Consider the following 19,291-nt stretch of genomic DNA (forward strand, 5'->3'; position numbering starts at 1 on the left):
CTCAGTTTTCTTTCGTTTGCGTCGATTTTATCGGTAAGTACAGACTACGATGTTTCTAATTTTACGTATTTTTAGAACGTTGTTAAGCCTAATATCACAATTAGTGCCAATGATTTTCCGACGAATCTCTATTTCCATAACAATTGATCGGTCTTGACAGAGACGACGGACGGGGTCTTTCCACTCATTTTCACTCTTCGTTAAGCCCAAATCCAATGGAATCTAAATTAATAAATACATTATATTGGTATTAGCGCGCTATAGTTTATATACGCATCATATCCCATATGATATTTGCACTGTTATAGTGTGAACTTTAATTAATCAGAATAATTCGAGATTATTCGTCTAAATTTTCACAAATGTTTCGTGTTAGGCAATGGACAGAACTGTACAATTTGTAGAAACTGATTTTTATAGCGAACATCAAAAATCGTTTGAATGTTAAAATTACTATATTTAACAGAAATTTTATTATAATATTCATTTGTGAGTTTTCGTTATAATTAAGACGATATTTTTAAAATTATTTTTTTCATTATTAGAAATCTTACAATTTACATAAAATTAAATTAACAAAACGAATACGAGTTGTATTTTCATAATAGTCGTTTCTTTCTTTTGCAGAATGGAAAATTTCAAGCAATTAAAGAAGTGGCGCACCTCGGCAGATGGTGAGGACGAGGAGGAGAAAGACTCTTCGTCGTTTTCCGTTCCGTTTCCAGTGATTCGGGTGCTCCCGAAAGATGTCGAGGAGAGCGGAGAGTGCGTCAAACGGGTGGTCGTCATTACTCCCGACGATAGCGCCTCGACTGTGGTCGACTACCTGGAACTGCGATACCCGGAAGTTGCAGAATGGACGGTGGAGTGTCGAGGAGAGTCCAAAGTGGTCGTGGAAACATCCGTCGAGCAGAAGAAACCTTGGTGGAAAAGGCTCTTCTTCTGCTGCATAAAGTGAATCTTCTCTCTTCCGAGATCACTTCCACCCACGTTCCACTTTTCACCGGATATGACTCTGCCACCCGAATACGACTTTGTCACCCGGAAATGACGTTTCACCCGGCTACGACTTAATTTACTGGACTTGGCATTTCATCCCTGATTGGGTTTCTTCGTTTTCAATTGACGGACAGACATTTCTGCACTGGTTGTACAACTTGCATCGATTAGATTAAAGTCTGATGATCTGCAAAGTGACAACCAAAACATAAAGCAATGTTTTTACCAGCTCAAAGACTCTGTTAATTGTCTATAAATGGACAAGGCAACTTATATTGTACGGACATTCACACTGTATTTAAACCGGTGTTCGACTGTCATTGTAGTCCGAACCAAAACTATAATTACTTCAACAATTCAATTTGTAAATCGAATTGTATATAAACTTTCATATTTAATAAATTTTAATATGAAATTTAATTTTAAAGATTGGCTATTTATCAAAATAAATATTAAAATTGCACACTTTTAGATTCATTAAAACGTTTCTACTTTTATCAATATTTATTTCCATCCCTGTCATCGTTTAGGTTTACAATAACGTGACTATTTTTAATATAGAAACGGGCGATAAAGTAATTAAAATGAGTACCATAGTTTTGCAATGAACTGGAAAATATCGGGAATTCACCAACAAAACTGCTCTCCCGCTTTTACAACGCCGAATTAGTGAATTCCGAAGCAAAAAGGCCGTTCTGCAGTATCGCAGTCACACAGCGCCAAGTGAAAAATTCACTGATACACGAATCAAAATTGCCGATCTCTCCCTCTATTAAACGACTGTAGTAAATGTGAATATCTCGTTCGAAAGATACTTGTTTTCTTAGGTAGCGTGCAAAATTTCGGGTTTTTCTGTGAAGCGATTGCCGAAATATAACCAGTTGAAAAGTGCAAAGATCTCCATAAAAGCTGTAACTTTTCTCTTTCTTATTCATTTGGCGGTGCAGATGCTCCTAGAGAAAGAACACCGCTGACTCTAGAGAGGTCATATTTTAAACTTAAGCCTTTTTCGTTATCAGTGAGGTGCTGGCGAAACTTGCGGGTGGATAAATCAAAATTGGCGGGGTCCTATCCCTTGCTTTTATTGCTTCTTAAAATAAAATTAATCCGAACGAATGTTGTTGTTCAGAATAACAAAAGCTCAAATTTATGCAAATTAAACTTTTTTGTAGCGATTACACTAACAGCATATTGTGGGTGGCCGTCGTGACGCCCAGCGCCCTCGGAATTGTTGGTGAGAGGCAGGAAAATCACGAAATTCGGTCGAAAATCCAAACGTTTTACATTAAATTTCGAGGCGATGAAACAATAAAACTCTGACGATTTGTTGCGAGCGGTTGTTTATTGTTGATGAGAGCGGCCGAATTTTCAGTGAGCGAGATTTAAAGTAATTGATTTCAAGCGTTTTTCTGAGTTTTGCATCATTTGCAGTTATTGTATTGGTAAGTTCAGACTACAAACTTTCTAAATTTAAATATTTTTGAACATTGAAGTATCAAACACAAATTCGTGTTAATAACAACCACTTGGCTTTTTTCCACCTTTATTTAGTTGATACGGTACACGTTTCGGGCCATATGCCCCTCATCAGTCAACAGTTCTTCCCCCAGTATGGCACTTGTACACGGTAAGTTTGGACATTACAAACTCGAGAATAAATGTTATAAAATTCTTGTACATGTTGTTGTTCTCTTGTACTTCTTAGTAGAGATGGTTAATACACAGTACATTTTCAAAGGTTGTTTGAGCACTTTTGGCTCGTTTATGTTGAAACAGAATCCAGAAAATTTCTTTAAAGACCAAAGAAATTTTCTGGCCTTTAAAATGGTCTTTAAAGAAATTTTCGAAAAAACCAAGTGGTTGTTATTAACACGAATTTGTGTTTGATACTTCGAAGAATAATACAACACGGTTTCACAAAAATCAAAAATCAATCATTTTTGAACATGGGCAGATGATGACAGGGAGCTCCTACGCTATAGAGGGGCGTCGTGATACTATATATTGTAACATTCAATCATACAAAAACCTTAACGAGAACAAAGGGAAGAACACGAACCTTCCCTTTGTTCTCGTTAAGGTTTTTGTATGTTAAGCCGAATATCACAATTATTGGCTATGATTTTCCGACAAAGATCCACTTAGATAACAATTGATCGGTTTCGTCACAGAAACGACGAATGGATCTCTTCACTTATTTTAGGAGATACTTTTCACTTTCTTTATTGTTAAGAAAGACTATATCGGCGTTACAACCAGGAGCTTGGGTGTAAGACTAAAAGTGCATAGATATAACGTAAAAAAAGGACCCAATTCTACAATCTTGTCTCAAATGTCGCAAGCCCAAGGTTCTGTGATAAAATGGGACGAGGCAACAATTATAAAACCTGTATCTTCCCCGGCTTTATCAGTGACGGCGGAAAAGATCGAGATATATAGAAGTAGGCTACGTGACAGCTGTTTGAATACGAGAGATGCCGAGAGTCTGCCGTCAGCGTGGAAGTACAGTACATGGTTAAAAAATTTACTACAGACTCGGACTAAAAATTAGTATATTAATATAGGAAGACAGGTTATTTTATATTTATTTTATTTTTTTTTTTTTGTTTTAATTTTACATGTTTTTCTTGTATATTCGTTTAAATTTTTTGTTCTATATTTTTTGATTTGAATGTTTGTGTTCTATACATGGAACATATTTGTTCTATTTCCGTTTTTGACCTGAGGATGGCCTGTTAATCAGGCTGAAAACGTTTGTTTTTCAAATGTATTTTCTCAGCAACAAATTAAGGTGTTTTGTTTATTTATTTGAAATTACTGTGAATTTTAACTATTGTCTGTAGATTTTGAATTTATTACAGTGTGTAATATAACGCTTACATAATTGAAAACAACTAGTCTCATTAATTTTTAAATTTTCGACCTAGCTAAATACATGGTGGTTATAATTAAAGTTGCCCTACTCAGACCTGTCTACAGCCCGTTCTCGTAAACGTATTTTGATGAAATTTGGTATATATGTTATATGAATCATGGAAAAAAGGAAAATTCAAAAAAAAATTTAATTCGAATTTTTACCATTAGGTGAAAAAATGGCACATGAAGAACAAGAAACAAAATGGAAACATGCAAAAAATTTTTATTCACAATATTTGTTCAATGTGCAATCCATTTGCATCAATTACAAAACGCCTTATAATGCAATCCATTTTAATCAATCACGTGTTCAAAACGTCTTACAGTATTGTAAGGCGTTTTGAACATGTAATTGATGCAAATGGATTGCACATTGAACAAATATTGTGAATAAAAATCTTTTGCGTGTTTCCATTTTGTGTTTCTTGTTTTTCATGCGCCATATTTTCACCTAGTGGTAAAAATTCAAACTAAATATGTTTTTTTTTACATTTTCCTTTTCCCCATTGTCCATATAACATATATACCAAGTTTCATATAAATACGTCTACGAGAACGAGCTCTAGACAGGTCTGAGTAAGGCAACTTTAATTATAACCACCCTATATATGAATTAAGAAACAATTTCTAATCAACTGTTTTCTATTAAATAATAAAACCTTTAAAAGATCTGAATGTATTTTTAATTTCGATCTCAGCATTTTTATTGCAATTTTTATGTACAGTACATGTAAATTATTTTACTTCTGAAAGGCATTTTAAATCATAGACACGAACTTAAAGTTTACTTTCATTCATTCAACTACAAAATTACATTTTTAAAATAGCTTTATTAAATTATGATATTTAATTCATATAAAATAGATTCATGTATATTTATACAATTAATTAAACAATGTTTAACAAGAATTTAATAATAATTAGATATGCAATTATTGAAAATTTAGACAAATTGATATTTTTGTCTCTGTAAGAAGTGACGGTTTGTTCTAATTATGAACAGGTTTCTCCTGAGAATCGGACTGAAATGAAAGTAACTATTCTATTAATGATTAAAATTATCAATAAACGGAATTAATTGATTAAGGCTTTTATTCTATGAATTTTAATAAAATTAATTATTGAACGAAAAAATCAATTTTTACAGAATTTATCATCAGAAATTTGCAGGCAGAATTCAACTTTGAACTTTTCACTGGGCTGCAATTTTAAAAAAATTGTAGACTTATAAATTCCCACTGTTTCGTCTGTCCGTCCGCCTTTCCTTAATCTGGAAAACAAAGCTGGATAGATGAAAGTCATCCGAGACCAGGTGTGGAAACTGTAGGAGCAGCAGACTCTGATTAATTATATCAGAATTTCTCATGCAATTTGAAAGTCACGTTATTTCAATTTATAATTTTCTCCTAAAAGGTGTGAGATAGATGATTGACACGAGGTGCAAGCCACTACTAGTTTGAGGTGGAGAGCATGTATTTTAAAATTAAATAAATTAAAAAGATGATTAAAAATTGCAGTTCGGCATTCTGACGATGTTACAATAAACAATTGCTCGTCTTTTATTAAGTTTTCTCAGAAAGAAATTGAATAAAATATTTTTACTCTTATTCAATTTAATTCTAGTAAAATCGATTTAATTATTAATTTTTTGATACATTTTTCACAACTCAATTAATATCTGAATTTAATATCTCAATTAAGTCTCCATTAATTGAAATGGATAAAAAATAAGAGCATGAAAGGAGGGAAAACGTTTGAATAAAAATACGAGGGTAGGCTGAAAAGTAATGCACACATGCTTGTAGAACACGAACAAAAACAAATAGCAAGATCAGGCAAAAAGTACATTAAAGTACAATTTTTAAGCTTCAAAATCATATATTTATTTTTCGACATAGTCACCGTTAGGCTAACACATTTCTCCCAACGCGGAACAAGTCTTTTCATTCTGTAACTGAAAAATTCTTCCTACTTTTCTCAAATTGAGGATTGCCTTCACCTCATTGTCCGAGGTGTAATGATTACTCTTGAGGTCTCTCTTCAGTAGAGGAAAAAATAAAAATAAAAAAGGCGCAAGATCGGGGGAATAAGTCATAGATTTGAAAAAAGTCGAAAGAATTTTTCAGTAACAGAATGAAAAATCTTGTTACAAGTTGAAAGAAATGTGTTAGCCTTAACGTTGACTTTGTTGAAAAATAAATATATGATTTTGAAGCTTAAAAATTGTACTTTAATGTACTTTTTGCCCGATCTTGCTATTTGTTTTTGTTCGTGTTCTACAAGCATGTGTGCATTACTTTTCAGCCTACCCTTGTAATTAATTATACGCAAAACTTAAATATTGGGATATTTTACTAAAAACCCGTAAAACTAACAGAATAAAGTATAGAATTTTATTACGTGTAGTTTTTTTAAATTATTTAAATCTGAATAACCAATGACAGATCTACTGTAATACTGTACGAAGAAAGCTTAAGCTTAGGGCCTCTAATTCGAAAGTGATCTTGACAGAAAAACAATTTTTATATTATTATTTATCATAAAATGGGAAAAACCTTAATATTGAGAGTAAGATAAACTTTTATAAAAATTTCTAAATATTAATAACGAGTAAAATCTTCATTAAGCCTGTCTCCAATCGAGATACGACACGTGATCTCTTCTATCTCCCCATCCCTTGACCTTACAAAACCAAAATTTAATTACATTATTCTCCCAGCAAACCTCCTATCAATACACAAACCTCCCAGCAACATTTCAAAAAAAAATTCGACAAAAGACACAGGAATTATCAAGTTTCAAATGTGGTGAATTTTACAAAATTTTATAAATTACAGAGAACCTTTCAAAAATACTATCTCCAATTGTATTCAAGTCGTTTCGTTTCGTTATTTTTGTGTATTATACTGCACTTGACACTATATAAATAAAAAAGGGAAGATTGATATAATCGACAATTAGGACGAAATAATTAAATTTTACTGGTTTTTTGCATGAAGAAAACATCGCAAAAAACATATAATAGCTTGCCTTTGCTGTAATCCGTTACCAAAGAAATTGTTCGTTTAGTTCAGAAAAATAAATAGTTTTGTCAACTAATACTTATGCTTTATATTGTATATACACCATAGTTTATAACAATATAACACTTTATCAGTGTTATATTAAAGTGTTATATAATAATATAACACTTTATTCAGAATTCGTATTGTATATTCAAACCACGACAACTTTTCTTTCATTACTGCCAGTTCCTGAAACCTATGTATCAATTCGTGCAATCTTTACGGAAATAATTGCATAAATCTTATAAGTTTTGGTATGCATATTTTCATTCGTAAAATTTTTCGATTCATGCTGCAACAGAGAGTAAGTTACTTTGTGGTAAATATTAGTAAGTTAAATATCAGACCTTAACATCTGTAAAATTTAAAGTATCGACAAAGATTATTTTTGATTACTTCTCTAAGATTTGAATGAAATTCATTTCCTTTTTTTCGCCGAGTTGCAAGATCTTTTTTCGATCAGGTTTATGATGGATAAAATTAATTTATTGTGTGTTCACAGTGTATTTCATTCAAAATTTAATGCATTCTTTAATTAGTTGTAATAATGGACAGCCGATGCCCGAGCAGGAAATTCCACCTTTGTTTCCCAGAGCGATAGGCTGTGACAGCTCTGGGAACCTGGGATAGAATCCGGATAGATCAAAAGATCTCAGGAATTTCTGAGCATTGATCCATCCGGATATGTCGGGCCTTGTCACTCACCACACGACCAATTTAGCAAGCCCATTGTGGGCCTGGCCGAACCCATATTAGGCTTGCTAAAGAGGTTCATAGGGAAAAGAACAAAAAGAACGTTGCAAATATAATAACGATAATCACAACATTTGCAATGTGTAGATTTAATTATTATTCTTAATTTATATAAAATGTCTTCTATGAAAAAGCTTCTAGAAATATTCTACGTTTACGGGAGATTTTGCTAATTTAAGAAGTCACTTAATCGCCTTTAATTTTATAATATCCTACAGTTTAAAAACATACTATTTAATAGTGTTGCAACAAACAGTACATTCGGCCTCAGGCCGAATACCGAAAATTCGGCCAAGCTATTCGGCTTGATTAACGAACGTACAAAAATTGGCGCGCAAACCGCATTATGGCAAAAACCCTGCTCTCTATTGGCCCGCTGTCACTACGCTTCGCCAATCGCATTAATTCTTGACAGTTTGTAGCGGACTGACAAGAACGTCATGGCAGTATGTGATAACAATGAAATTACTTAAACGTGTAAATGACAGAAAAAGAACAGAGAAGGACCGCGAAGTGAAAATGTGAAAATAAATATGAAATCTAGTTGATAACAATCGAACAAGTCGAGGCAGCTTATTGGCGCGAAATTCGCAGCTGTCAATGCCAAATAATTGTTCTCATGGACTTCGGAAAGCTAAATGTTTGTAATGAAAGTTACTTAGCGTGCATTGCTAAAGTCTGGGGTCGTTCAGGCTACCAAGTTGTCTCGAATCTGTGAAATCATATCTGTGACTTATACAGACGTCCTATCTGTCTCATTTCTCCGTTATCACTAGGCTATGAGTCACGTAATTGTAAAATGAGAAATGTACGATGGAAAAGTGGCGAATCGAAAGTATCGTGCGCGCACATTATGATGCATGCATAGGCATACGTGGACTAGAGCGATATAGGAAAGAGAAATGGTAGAGCAAAGACGGGCGCTTAAAAAGAAGGATAGGCAGGGTCAGACCTTCAGATGTGAGACGATTCTCGAACGAATAGGTGTGTACCGGACTGATCTTTGTAATTATAAATTGTGAATACATGTGACTAATATTATTTTGTTTTTTATTTTGTGGACGTTATAAGTTATAAATAAATATAAACAAACAACACTAACCCGATAAGATTAAATCTAAATACCAAAATGATTAATTTACTGTGTTTTTGTTATTTCTTACTCCTGTTTTTAGGTATTCGGTATTCTGTCGAATAGCGAAAGATAAGCCGAATAAGCCGAATACCGAATAGTAATCGAAAAAATATTCGTTGCATCACTACTATTTATCTTTGAAATAAAAATTAATATTCAATAATTTATAAGAGGAGCAATTACCGAAATGCAACGAGCAATTATTTTATTATGACATCGTCACAATAAAATAATTGCTCGTTACACTTCGGTAATTTGCCGGGCTGCAATTTTTTAGTCATATTTTTAATTTATTTTACTTAAAATATATGCTCTCCACCTCAAATTAGTAATGGCTTGTCCCTGTACAGTACATCATACTTTTCTTTTAACAATACGGCCGTGCCCGTCATCTATCTTAAATCTTTCCGAGGAAAATTAGAATTAAAATAACGTGACTCCCGGTTTGTATTGGACGTTCTTGTACAGTTAATCGAAAACGCTTGCCTATACCGTTTACAAATCTGCTCTCGTCTTTCATTTATCTAACTCCGTTCTCGAGATTAAAAAAAGACAGCCGGACAGACGGCCAACAGTAGGAATTTACAGGTCTACAATTTTTCAAATTGCAGCCCAATATCAATATTCCACAAATTTCGTTGAAAACGAAAAAAATTATATAAACGATATAATTTTATATACTTATAGCAGAAAATAAATTCAATTCACTTAATCAAAACTACTGTTTTCGTTTACAAGTGATAGAACACTAAAAGTATGTTACGTGGCAAAGTACTTAACTAGAAATACTTTATACGAAGAATGTCAACTTCAAATACCAATCGAGAGAATAATAGAACATAATTTATCAGAAGAATTTATTTCCGAGAGTAAAACCAAATCAATAAATGTTTCCGTTTAACTATGTAAATATACAGTAGAAATTTCATTTAATATATTACACAGAGTCAAATAAACTTATTATTTTCCAATAAAATAAACAATCCAGCATTAAATATAATACAGTATTTTTAATGTTTATGAAACCTTAAATTTTAATGATAATTGTTTGAAAGTAATTTAAAATAAATAGCCTATTAATTTAAAAAGATAATAATACTTATCAAAATGAATAATAAAAGAGCTGTGAACATATACAGTATCTGTATAAGAATATCGGTATTTAAATACATACTTTTTTTTACATATAAATTCCATTTCATATTAAAATCCTAAACTAAATTAATACAGATAACTTAGTTCCCTTTCATTTTCGAATTTTTCCATCTTGTGGGCAGTAGAAGGCCATCTTAATTAAACACATTTTGAGTTTGTCCAAACCCACAATGGGACGATCGTGTGATGAAGAATGGATCCCGAAATGGATCCAAACTACTTCTAAAATATTCGTAGAGGTTTTCGATCACCCAATTGTGAATGATAATAATGAGTGAAATCGTAATTAAATCCGATCCTATTTGAAATACGACACATGATCCTCTCTATCTCCGCACCCCCTCGACTTTTAACCACCAAATTGTAATAAAATCAATCTTTCTAATATATAAAACTTCCTCCAAAATTTCAAAATATTCCGACAAAAGGCACAGGAATTGTTAAGCTTCAAAGAAGGTGAACAAAATCGAGCCTCCTACAAACAAACATTCATAAATACAGAAAGACCCCTATTTTTTTATTTTTTATTTTAATAGACATAATTTTTAGATATTCTTATGTAACACTATTAAAATCAAATCAGTGATTTTCTGTCTGTCGGATAATTTATGTTAACTTACTCTTATATATGTTTTTTTAATTTGCATAATTTATTAACGTTATTTACATAACAAAAATTGAATTAATTCTTTAAAAATGCAGGTCGAATTAAATCAAACTTAAAATATCATATTGTAAAATATTTGATTTATAAATTAATTTCACACAAGAATGAAAGGAATCAATCCGGAATTTATATTGTAAAGTAATTCAATATAATAGATATAATCCAATGTTTATTTATCTCGAACAACATAAAATCGATAGCTGCTAACCATTGCTTTCGTTTGCTCAGATAGATACGAAATAAATGACACGACACACTTCACATCAAACAAAAGGCCGCTTTCTTCAGTAATAATGCAGTAATAATACGAATTTTCTTTTATAAAATATTCAAAATGGTCCAAACATGTATGTATTGCTTGTTTCATCCCACAATATCAATATCTGCACTTTTTGGCGATGTATTTTACGAGAGATGCGAACATTATCGATTGAGCCATGTGCAAAGCAAGGTTTTACCTTTCTATGCAAAATACATAGAAGGTGTGTTCGCTACTCAATTAATATTAGCATTCGCTCAAGTATTTGCCACAGAAGATAATGTAATCGCTTGTAGTCCAATAGAAAATATAAGCGGCCAAACTAACGATGCATTTCAAAGAATGGTTTTCTGTTTACCTAACATAGGCAGCATTATTCTCATGCACGTAGGCAGAACAAAAAAAATACGTCCTGAAATGAAATTATCAGGATATGAAGGAGAAGAAGAAAAATTAATTAAATATCAATCATTGATGAATCCTTTCTTCGGTATTTCTTTTTTATGGATTTGTTGTTTCGGATTATATGTTATTTCATTCCTAATGTCCGTTCAGGTGGAAAGAGATTCGAGCTATGCCAGGGCACTCATTTGTTCTGTTTCCCTTTATATCAGTATTACATATCAAGTAGGCTTGTTCATGTGGATCATATCAATGACAATCCTTGTTGGCTTAACAATTTTCAATAGATTTTCTGCTTTGTCAGCAGAACTGCAACAGATGAAAGTCAATTGCACATGGCAAAACATAAACAAATTAATCGCTAAACATCAAGAGCTATGCGATTACATAAATCAAATTAATGATAATTGGAGCGATCTTTTTTTATGTATGTATGGCGTTATAACTTACATGATTGCGTTTATAATCTACAATGCTATATTCTCTGAGTTAATACCATTATTCCATGTAATGATGTGTTCATTTGCTGTATTTGCTGCATATCTTATGGTGTTATTTTCGTTTGTAATTTCCCGAATATCATCTTCGGTAAGTATTGGGCAATAATAAATTCGCAAATTATTTTTGTAATCTTTCTTATCATTTCAGGCATATGATTCTTTTCAAGAAATGAGAAGATTAGAGGTGGTTCCACAAGAATTATCAAGAAAAATTAAAGTTAGTGAATGAAATTATATATTTTTTAAAAATATTTTTATTCTTTGGAATATGGTGTATTTATATACGTTTTATTATTTTAAATATTATAAAATTCTTTTCTGCAGATACTGGATTTTATGAAGAAATTTCGAGAAAATGAAATTGGATTTGCTTGCGGTGATTATTTTAACCTGTCTAAAGAATGTCCTATACAAGTAAGTGATTTTCGTTTGTTAAATGCGCTAAAATTTTTTGCGTTTGATACAACTTACTTTTATATATTTTACAACATATTTATTAAAATTTCTTGTTTTCGTCTTAGCCCATAAGAAACATGGTGGATAAAAACCACAGAACACTGGTGATTGGTCGCGAGTTCGCGCCTCACCAATGAGTTGGACGGATGGAATTTTCTATGTTTTATTCAGATACCTACACCTAAACAGGGGCCAGTTTTCCATACGAAGTCTTTCATTTTGACAGATCGCACATGCCAAATCTTTTCAAATCCAAATCCAATCAATTCTTTCCATCCTATGGGCATAAGAAGACTTTTTTTCATGTTCATTGTGAATTTGGCCAAGGCCACAATAAAGCGACCGAGTAGTGAGAGATGTTATTGCATTTATCAATATTGGATTTTTTTTACTCTGAAAATTGAAATTTCAGAACATAAATTTCGAAATTTACGTTTCCAATGAACCAATAGTGTCGACTTATATAGGCTCGTGGCATTCCAATACATAATAATTTATTCCTTAATCCTTAATCCTGTCAAGTGCTGTTTTCCTCTTCTTGTTACTGTAGTTAAAAAAAAATACATAGGCCATGTAGAATGTTTATTATATAGTGCATTCAATCAAAAAGTAAAGTAGAGAAGCCCATTGTAGCTACCAAGTTTGGACTCTTATTTTCATCAATTTCAATTTTTCTTCAATTAATAACTAAACAATGACCAAGAGCAGTGGTGTTCAATCTATGGGCCGCGAAACCATTTGGGGTCGCGGAAAATTACCTTGGGGTAGCACTGTTAAAATGTTTGAATACCATTGACTTAGAGTACTAAACATAATTGTCTAAGTTGGTACGCTGAAATGGTCTGTGCTATCTTATTTCGCGTCAATTGTAATGTTGAAAAATCTTAATACTCGCTGCTATTTTGAATATTAAATGCCGAAATAGCAATAAAGCCCTTTTTTTAAAAAAGTGTCAATGACGAATTCATTAGTTCATATAATTTTTAATAATAATAAAAAATGTTCTTTTAAATTTTAGATGTACCAGACCCTCTATACCGTATACAACATGCTCTTGCAACTTCGAGAAATTACGCAAGGAACAAAGAAATCGTGCAATGATTCAATAATGAATTTATTTCTTTCTGATAGAAATACAACAAAGATATAAATACACGGTATTTATGTATACGACAAAGTTTGTTAACATAGTTATAGTATTCTATAATTACATTAATAAGTATTAATGCAGAATTTTAATCATCTTTCCCTTTGCTAAATAAATTGTATGTATACAATTTTGTTGTCAAAGAGAAAGATGATTAAAATTCTGACCTTACGGATATCTCGGAGCTACTACTATTACAGTAAAAGCTCGGTATTCGTGGCGATTACATTCTTTGCAGCAGGCGCGGACATAAAAATATAGTTCGGTTCAAATACAAAGGCTTCTGTCATTGGCTTATTTACGTATGCATTTAGCTGTTAATCATGTAGGCTACACTCATCCCATACCTCATTTCCATATTCACATACTTAAAGAAGAAATCCCAAGATCTCGTTGGTTTACAACTCGTTTCTTTAGTAATTTGAACATAAATTCAAAGAAAATGATTCAAATATACATTACTTTTTTCCGGAACACCATACTGTATTATAGAACAATACCCCAATGATGTTTAAATATTACATAACGCTATCTATATATAGAAATGAGGATGTTTGTTTGTTCGCTATAAAAGCCTAGGCCGTTCGACTAATTGCTAAGAAACGCGGCAGTTACGTTCAAATGCACCTAATTTAGATCATGTCGTACATCCGACCCAAAATTATCGATTGGATTTCTATATATCGATTAGTTTTTGTTCACATACGATTGCTTGCTTTATACGTAGCGCCATCTATTAGCAAAATTTAACAAAATAATTAACTAAATATAATTCTTACAAAAAAATATAATTTTAAAATATATATATTATAGTTATTGAATTACTGCGACAAAGATATAACGCGAAATAGATGCGTTATTACGCTTTTGCTGCGACAGGTAGCACATAGCACTTGCATACATGGAGTGTAGTAATGTTTGTTCCCGTACATCATACTTTTCACGTCAGCAATAGAATTGTGCCGGTTATCTATCTAACTCCGTTCGGGGGTAAATTTTTGAATTGAAATAACGTGACTTGCGCTACAAATTCGAAGTTCGTATCTGGTCCTCCTCTTACGATTTTCATGTCTGGCCTCGACTTTCATCCATCTAATACCGTTCTCGAGATTAAGGAAGGATAGACATTCTGAATTTATAGATCTACATTTTTTTTTCAAATTGCAGCCAAATAACTTTCCTATATTTACGATATTTACGAGAATATACTTCTCACGTAGTTTATACAATCTGTTGCCAAAATTTAAACACGTCATTATCACATACAAGCAATTATTTCAGCATTTTCGCATTTTTATTTATTTAAACATGTCATACGAAGTCTTTCGGACGTTAGGGTTAGCAACTTCGATCACCTGCGTGGCCATCGCAACCCATCCAACACTGATCATTTTTCAAATATTAGACCAGTATTAATTAGTAGTCGTTGAGCATCCTCTCTTCCGGGAGAAGGTCAACGACTACTTTTGCTCGAATTACTTCAACCCCTTTCCCGAAGAGTCTCTTCTTTCTATCGGACCAGCGGTATGATGGCATTCGAATAGAAAAATTGTATAATACAAGGTTATCGGCGAGCATTAAATATGTTTTAAGTGGTTTTCGAGAGTCCCGATTTTAAATATTTGGTCCGTTTTTCGCCAAATTTGATTGGTTAGCAGATTATTTTCTGACAGTTTCTGAGAGTAAACATTAGAAAATATTATGATATCTGAAAAATTTAAAATATATTTTCAATTCCCGTCTACTTGACCATTCAATTTGTGCCATTTCGTACCATCCGAGTATCGGGATAGATGTCGAAATGGTAGACTAAAATAATCAAACTCTTTATATGGTCTTTGTTTAAATGTTTGTTACATTGTAATATTTGATTTATATAACTAAAAAGATTATTTTACGCAAGAGTTTATCACACCAAATGACCAATCTAACACATTTCAAAAATTCTTTATTCCTCTACTGTACACAATTTAAAGCATTTTTAAAATGTGTTAAATTGGTCACTAGGTGTGATAAGCCCTTACGTAAGATAACCTTTATAGTTATATAAATCAAATATTATTATGTAATATAATAGATGAGTTAGAAGAACGACATAATCTGATCATCTTAATCTTTACCGTTGTTATTCTTTGTCCGAGCAACCCGGGCTCATCTGCTGGTTTTTATAATAATTAATAACAATGAAGAATAATTAGTAGAAATGAAGGTAATGAAATTCTATTTTAAAAGACGACAAGCATGTCTCTTCTATGTTTTTTTATCTTTCTGCCCTGTAGGCACTAAGAGCGCATCTTTAATCATACCCATTGTGGGTTTGGTCAACTCACAATGGAGGCGAGCGACGACCGTAGAGTAAATGTCACATAAGACACGGCAATCCCACTCCTTTGTTGCACCGTTATTAATTATAATGAAAATCCAATATGGCGGTATAATCAGAATCTTCTGAATGTACGCAATACAATAAAATGTATATTATTCGAATTTAACGAAATAATTTTTGTGAAATGTGCTAGAATGAAGCGTAGATAAAGTAAGATTTATTTCCCAGTTTCGAATAATTGACCCACTTCATCGTATTACACGTATTGTCTGAATTAGTATGTGTATATTGTTTTCAGCATGCAAGTTCCAGAATTCACGCATTTTGTTTAATGCATTATTTAATGGCAATACCTATTTCATTTCCAGAAAAATGGCCAGTTTATTTCAAACTACAGTAAATACAGTATTTTACTTAAGTTATCGTTAGTTTCTGTACCTATCCAATGCTGGACTTCAAGAGTACTGAATTACTGAAATTTATCAGTAATAAAATTTTTATCTTTTAACATTAAACATTTTAAGTGGTGTCTATGTTGGGAATGATTTTACATTATCTACCCCATGGTGAAATTGAATTATATAACTTGCCCACTGTTTTCCTTCCATTTTCACATAACACTTCAAAAATTTTCAAAAATCAAATTCATTTTCCAAAATAAAATTGAGATTGAGACATTACATTTAATAATTAAAAATAAAATTAATTTCTGATTATTAAATTTAATAAAAGACGACAGCCTAATCGCCTACTTTTAATCAAATTATTTAATATTTTAATAATTAATTAGCCACATTTTATTTCACTCATTATCCATTTTTAAAAGTTAGTAAATGTATAATCTATAAATATGCTTTGTTATTATGTAAGTAAATCTCAGTTATTATGTAAACGATTATATTATTTACTATTGTTTGATAAACATTTCCACGATTAGGTATAAAAAAATCTATGCAATTTAGGTATCAACTTTTCCTTATTTAATTTTATTTTATGTTAATTAAAGATTAAACAGGGGAAAATTATCGCTTATTCTTCATTTGTATTATTGTTAAAATATGTCAAACTAATTGTACTCAGAAAAATATTTCCTGTAAAATAACTTACATTTTCTCGCAAAAGATTACATTTCTCATGTACTGTACAAACCTTTCTTACTGCATAATGTGAAAAATCATCGGAAATCATGACAGAATGTCAACTCTACTTGTTTTCAGAAGCGTTTTTTATACTGTACGAGGAAAGTTCAATAGTTGGAATGGCAAGGAAGCAGTTGGAGCAAACTTGGATATATTTTCGATGTAATTTACATGCAATTAAACAATAAATAAGTGTAATAGGAGTAATATATATTACGTAAGCTTCAAAATGATGTATAAAATAAATGCAAATGTAATTTCATAAGGCCAAACATACACCGGATTATATCACGTTTGTTTATGTATATATGTAATTTCATAGTCCTTAGCGAATTGGAAAAAGATTTTGCCTTAGCATTTTCTGTATGTAATAAATACATTGTGAATTAACTTGCACAATAAATTTTACATTACAAAATCAATTTGAAGATATTTCTTTATATTGAAAAATCATTAAGAATTCAGTTTTCTGAATTCTTAATGATTCCATACATTCTGACAAGTATAAAACAGAAACTTTGTTAAATGTTTGCCAAAAATTAATACTGTACTCGTGAATTTTACATTAACCTATTAAGAGAATGGATTAGATTAAGAATTAATTAATGCATTGTATTTTATATTAAATAGTAAATTTTAATTTAAAAAAAATACATACATTTTATAAATCAAATGAAATAAACAAACTTTGAAGGTTTACGGAAATACCTGCTACATTCAAAAGTAGTGTTTGAAATATTTCTAATAGTAAACGTGTTCAACTTATACTTTCCTTTATGAGTATCTAAACGGTAAAGCGATTTTAACAATGCAAATACAAACGTAATTCATAAAGTAGAATATATAAAGACATAAATTTTCTGTAAATTACAAGATTCTACTATCTAATGCCGTGAATAAAACAATGGAAATTTTGTTAACGATCCAATTGGGAAAGATTTTGTAAATGATACTTTGCAGCTCGTGCCACCAATGACCGGTGGTAAGCATCGATGTGGCTATCGTTTTCACAGCTGACGAAGCATATTCGTTGGCATCGGGCAATAATGTGCTTCTCTTACGTAAAAATTTGCTATAATGAACTAATTTGGTGGCGATGAAAGATGGAATGAGGCATTGAATAATGACATCATCGTCGCGACATTCATAATTGAGAGCCAAAGAAAGATTAGTAACAAACGATTTAGAAGCGGAATAGACAGACATCAAAGGCAGAGGACTTAAACAAGATAATGAAGATACGTTCACGACTATACCTTTTTTCTTTGAACCTATCGCGGATAGACAGATGCGCGACATCATTAGTACCGATGTCATGTTGATATTGATCAAACTCACCAAGTCCCTCTCGTCCAATTGTGCGAATTTACAAGGTAAATCAAATTGCTGACCTACGTTGTTGATCAAAATTCCCACATCCAATTGTCTCAGTCGTTCAGCTATCGAAGAATAAATCTTTTCAGAACTGAAATCCACTCGAATTGTCGAGACTTTTACGTTTTCTAAACGAATTTCTTCTGCTGTATCTTTCAATTTTTTCTCGTTTCTGGCCATCAAAACGATGTTCAAACCTCTCTTGGCTAATTGATGAGCTAATGCTTTTCCGATTCCGTCCGTGGCACCGGTTACAACAGCATATTTTCCGTATTTTCTAAGGTCTACCGGAAAAGTTCGGCGAAGAACAAAGATATCGATTATTTCTATTGTCTTTATGAATAAAAGAAAGAATGTTAAGAAAATAAATAATATCCCCACAATCATAAAATTCTCTTGATACTTGCAAAGAAGATAAAGAATTAACTTTAACATGATTCTAGATCAATTGGGAAACCTCTCTGAAGTTAACAAAGGAGTTTTATTACATTCAACGTCTATAAGTATATATTCGTGGCGGAAAGAAGTCGAATGTATTTAACAAATCACTTAAATAACGAACGTGCCAATTGGAAGTTCAAAGGCAAGGTCATAGAAATTTAAAAATATTAACCAGTAAAAATCTGAGTTACTACTCGCTCTGTCAAATAAGAAGCTTACGAGTATTTTATTTATAATTATGTTTTATTGCTAATTTATCAATAATCTATTTTTATAAACCGAGAAAATATCTGTGATTGCAAATTTTCGAATTTATCCATCTATATTACGATATTAAAAATTAGGCCTACATATAGTACAATTATAATATATGTAATTTATGCAAGAGAATCAAGATAATATACGAAATTAAAGCATATCAGAATCAAAATATCTGAATTCTTTCCTTCGTTTTCCAATTTAATATAAATATATTTAAAGAATAGCAGATTCTGACAAATAAATCAAAGTGATCTATTTTAAGAAAAAATTTTAAAACGAACTTGTACCTGTAAGTT

General features: G+C 31.7%; 1 pseudogene; it reads right to left on the bottom strand.

Annotated features, from left to right (window-relative positions):
• Positions 1-17,771: 17,771 nt before the first annotated feature.
• LOC136980797 (inactive hydroxysteroid dehydrogenase-like protein 1 pseudogene) lies at positions 17,772-18,815 on the bottom strand (annotated as a pseudogene).
• Positions 18,816-19,291: the final 476 nt, after the last annotated feature.

This window comes from Centruroides vittatus, unplaced genomic scaffold (genome assembly GCF_030686945.1).
Source record: "Centruroides vittatus isolate TY-2023 unplaced genomic scaffold, ASM3068694v2 contig_726, whole genome shotgun sequence".
Taxonomy (NCBI): domain Eukaryota; kingdom Metazoa; phylum Arthropoda; class Arachnida; order Scorpiones; family Buthidae; genus Centruroides; species Centruroides vittatus.